We start from the raw sequence: 5,281 nt of genomic DNA, 5'->3' as shown, positions 1-5,281 counted from the left end.
GTACAATATATGTTGGCAGTATTACTGAAAAGCCAGGAGGAGGGGAAGAAAAAGTGTTAGTTTTATCTCATTTTCTTTAGAGCCTCCGGATGAAACTGTAAAGGCATATTTGCCTAAAGCTTTCCAGTTCTCACCCAGTACTAATTAAAGCTTTGTATAAATTCACACACCTCATGACAAGCCCAGAAAAAGTATGGCAAAATTAAAAATGCAAACTTTTCTGGCATTCATGTGACTTTTTAATTTTGCATATTTTTGCTATCTTTGTTTTGAGCAACAATTTTGCAGGGGAAGTTAATAATGTACTATCAGCAGAGCTCTTCTTTGTTTCTTTCTTTGTTTCTTTCTTTGTTTCTTTCTTCTTTCCTTCATGTCTGTCTATCTATCTGTCTGTCTATCTATCTGTCTATCTACGTTTACTATTAAACTACACCTATCAGCTACGAAGAGCTGGAGCCCTTTTGTCCTAATTAGAATACAGAATTATTATAAATTAGAAATAAGTTGCAAGCATTAGGAATGATAATCAAGTGGCAAGAATGAAGAAAGGAGAAGGGATATCACAAATGACACTGTGATATGCAAGCTTTAGCTTTAAGCTCTTCTTTTATAACTTCTCATACAGAAAGCACCTGGCTAGGCAGGTATTTCTGGCTGCCTGTGATATCAGGGAGAACTGGGAGACTGCTCTCATAGGAGCTCTGCAGACAGATGTTTTCAGGGCGACATCTTCCCATTCAAGGCCACTCAATTTTCCTAAAGTGGCCCAAAGAAACCTCGTCTTTCTGACAGCAAGGCTGTCTTTTTTTGGAACCTAACACAGGACAGCACTGGTGTATACTGGTTTCCTGATTATTTGAAGTATCTCCCACCTGTCAATCAGGGCTGTCTTTGATTCAGGAAGCCAATTAGATGGTGGTTGTACAGCTCACTGGCAGATGAGCTCTGCACCAATAAAACCTTGTGAGAAGTGAGGTGATGTTCTTATTGAAATAAATGTCTGTCCCCTGGGATCACTGGAACTCTTAGGGAAAAGTTTGCTATTTGACCTATTTTCTTCAGAAAACCCATTTGAGAGCGCATAGTAAAGGCTGACATGGCACTTAAACTGATATGTCAGACAATCACTAGAAAAGTCATCTATGAATCACTGTGTACTGACTCGCTTCTAACTCTACAGTGACCAAAATACAAGTTGTAAAAAATTCTTATAATGTTACCTGAGGTACTGTGTAGCAAATCAATTAAAAATTTGTAATCCACTAATAACAAGTTATTTTTACAGTTTAATTTTACTGTTTAACAGTGCTGAACTTAGAAGAAAAGTTGTTGTAGGTGCTTAAAGCGACTGTAGATTTCATACATGGATATATGTGTTTGATTTTTCACTGCCTTGAACTTTATATAACGTACATTGTACAATCACATGGACATGGAAAAAATGAATGACAGGCTGGTGGAAAGCTTTGCCATATCACACCGGTACCAGTGTACTGCCTGGACAGCTGCAAATGACTACTTGACTGGAGAATCCAGCCCTCTTCTGGAAGACAGTGGTGAAAGATCAAGCTCCAAAGCCTAACTTGGATAGTAAGAGAAAGGAACAGTTTTGTAGTGGTAGATCCACTAACAGCACATTTATTCTAGGTATCACTTATTGTGGTGGATTCTGAATGTGTCATTTTAATAATCTGTTTTTTTACCAAGTCTCAGTAGATCATGCAAAAAAACTTGGTAGTCACAACATTAGTCTGCTGCACACGTAAACAGACTGTTGAAATGGAATTTTTTAACAGTTAAAGTCCAAGCAGATGGCAAACAGAATGTTCTGCAAGAATATTGGTTTATTTCACTTGACAGTTTCATTAAACTTTAAGCACCTTCTCAGTACTTACATTGTATAGTGCCCACTGTTCCTATGGCCTAAATCAGGGACTTTTAAAAAAGATGCATACTTACTTTTTGGATCCTCAAGCACAGTGAAATTCTGCTGTCTTTCACTATTAACAGTAAATCAAGGACAGAAATTAATGAGATAAAATGAGGCAATAATACAAAATTAAAGTGCTATCAATGCTAGATTTGTCAGGAACTTAATGAGCTTTGCAATAAAGGGTGTTAATTATAGGTAATATTTCACAATGCCATTCATCAGTCAACAAAATAATATACTTTCAGGAGACAACTGTTTCTGCATTCTGAAATGACAGTGGTACTTAAAGACTAGATTGATGGGTGCTGTAAGGAGGTGCCATTCTCACTATGCTCCAATTAAAGGCTGTTGGCATTGTATGAAGTCAAAGCTGTCTCCTACCATTTGCTTTACAGAGAGTAAAAATAACAGTAACAGAACACGTGACTCAACTTGAACCATCTGCTGCTAGCCATTCCTATGGTTTTATGCAGACCCCACATTTCCCCTATTTCCCTCTGATCTCAGGATCTTCAGAGAAATCAAAGGTTCTCCCATACTGAAGGAATGCGTTAGACACATGGGGCTGAAACATGTTAAGAGTCAAGAGCCGACAGCATAAAATAAGGCTATTGCCCTCTCTGGCTACTTTTGATTCCCCAGACCGATTGACCAGACACCCTTTAGCAGCCAGGCCTCCTGGGGACCACCTTTAGGGCAAGCACTGCACGATGTTTGAATTTCTGGCATAGGAACCATAGTGTACCACTGCGGCAAACAGGAACCACTCTGTTTGTTCTGACACTGCGCCATGTACCTGGGAGCTCTCCAGTTATATTCTAGGAATAGCGAAAAACCTGAAGAACTTACCTAGCAACTTAAAGTTGGAGTTTCTTCTTACTGATACAGTAGGTCAATAGAAGAGAGAAACTTTGAGAGAAACTTTCATTCGTGAGGCTGCAAATCCTACAGCCTTTCACAGAAATGTGATATGTGGGTCAGATTTTTCATTTACCACTACTATTTTTTAAACTATAAATCTAGTTGTTTCAGTAGGTTATTTTCACTTTACATCTGTGCAGAGGAGAAACGAGGTTAGTCGGATTTGCTAGATGTCACCCTCTTATTTGCATTGCTGTAACTTAGTGTGGTTGCTAGACCTGTAAAAACAAGAGAGGAATGAGGATCTATTAGCACAATGAGTCACACTTAGTGGGTGTGCGCATGTTACATAAGGGGTTTTGCCCGATAGGGAGTCTACTTGGAAACTGAGCATTTGTATCCATAAAGAGCTGTGTAGAAATGAGAGTTGGAATAATTAAATAGCTGACTTCCGTGTGGACATAGGTGCTTAGAGGTCCAAAAGCTGGAAACTGTTTCAAATGCACATGCACTTGTACAGGTTACTTGTTATTCTTAGCTGCAATTACACAAAAATATTGGATGTCTCTCTTATTACCAGAGCAAGATTACATCAAAAAAAGGAAGTTCTAGGGCTTAAAGCTATGGTATGTCAGTCCCGGCCCCGAAAATCCTTTTCAGTCTAATAGTCTGACTCAGTCACATAACCAGTTCTTCCTTACCAAAGTGCTATTCATTTGAAGAAGGAGTACCCAAGAGTCTGAGAAAATCTGATCACCTATCGCTTGCAGCTGGCTCAGTATAGTTATGAGATTCTATATATGTGTAGTTCTGAAACCAAGAAAGGAAAGGCCAACTCAGCTATAAGCAAGAAATCATTTATATGTAGTAGAATTTTAGCTGGTATCTGGTTCGACAGAATTCAGTATTCTCAAATATGCAGCCATTGCTTTATTGTAACCCCATTTCTCATTGATCCATGTGATGTCAAGACTTGAAATGTAGTCCTGAACCTATGGAATATCATGTGAGGCTATGTTAGACATTATGGGTAATCTAATATGAACAGGGGAAAAAAACCAAAACCACACTTAAATGTGAGCATTATTGATGGGGTACGCCTTAAAGTGCAAGTAAAATTGGACTCAGAATTAATTGGTCAGTTACTTAACAACAAATGTCAGAGTAAGCCAGATAGCTCTACATCTGGGGCATTTTCTGATAACCTTAGAAACATCAGCCAAGTCGTATAGACTATAGTTTTGCTTTTTAAAGTATGCCAAATCAGTTTTGGATTGTGCTTTTTAAAAGTGATTTTCGTTTTCCTTTGGGGCTATTTGGAAGATGGTCAAGGTTGTGAAAAAGGTTCATTAGCTCATTAATAAAGCCCTGATCCAGTAAATGATGGAGTGAATGGGGAAACATTTTGTCTCTGGTCATTGTTAAATGAAAACCCAAATCTCCGGGGATTCATTTCAAAAACCAAAATAGAGGAGCACTGTTTACAGTCCAGTAGCCTGAAAGCTGATTCTAATCAATAGCTGGGAAGTTTCTGGGATGTCAGCTCCCTTTGGACCTTCACAGTCTATAGAAATTATCTTCTCTTTCATCTTTCTCTTGCTGCGCAGAGAAGAGAAGAGGAGATCCGTGTTCAGTGCTGATCTCAATGTGTACAACTCAAGAGACATTCAGTTCAGCACCCGCACTGCCTTAAGCTCCTCAGGGCTGAGGTGGATTCTGAGTCGACCAGAAAGTACTCGCTGGTGGGAGTGCTCCTTGGTTACTGCCTATTCGCACACAACAGTTACTCAGGACATATTCCCCTTATGTCATTTATTGCAGCCGATTTTTATTGACTGGGTAAATAACTGTCTTGATTACAGTAGCTACAGTTTTCCCTGTTGTTATGTTTGACAACAAACTGCTTACACTTCTCTAACTGCACTGTTAATTAGGAGATCTATGTTTCTCTTACTGTAAAAAGCAACTAAACTACCTGTCACTGGAGTTTCTTCTCCTTCCTTCTTCTAGTCGGAGAAAACAGTAATCATTTGCCATTTATCCTCTATATGTTACTGTGGTAGATAATGTTGGCAGTTATGCTTCAATTCTTCTATATGCTTTCAATAAAATCTATATTTAATACTTTGAAACATATTTTTTTCCTGTGGCTGAGCATGTCTTGAGTATAATTTTTTAATGAGAGTAAACAAAAATAAAGAATACTCAGCTGTGCTCCCAGCATGACCGACATTTCTCCTCATGATGCAGTGGGCTTATGTGGCTAAGCCTGAAGGTTTAAAAGCAGCCAGTGTTGTATTTGTAGCAGGCAACCTGACTTCATTAACTGATCAAGCATTAGAGGGAAAAATATGCATCTATCTTTGGCAATGGTAAAACCAAGGAACCCTGAACTTTCTAGGAATACAGGCCACACCTTTTTCTAAGTTTTAGAAGGCAGCATAATTTTTGTTTGTAAATATGCATGAAGTGTATGAAAGGTTTGGA

This window comes from Struthio camelus, chromosome 1, assembly GCF_040807025.1.
Source record: "Struthio camelus isolate bStrCam1 chromosome 1, bStrCam1.hap1, whole genome shotgun sequence".
NCBI classification, from domain to species: Eukaryota; Metazoa; Chordata; class Aves; order Struthioniformes; family Struthionidae; genus Struthio; species Struthio camelus.
This window is presented reverse-complemented; position numbering follows the sequence as displayed.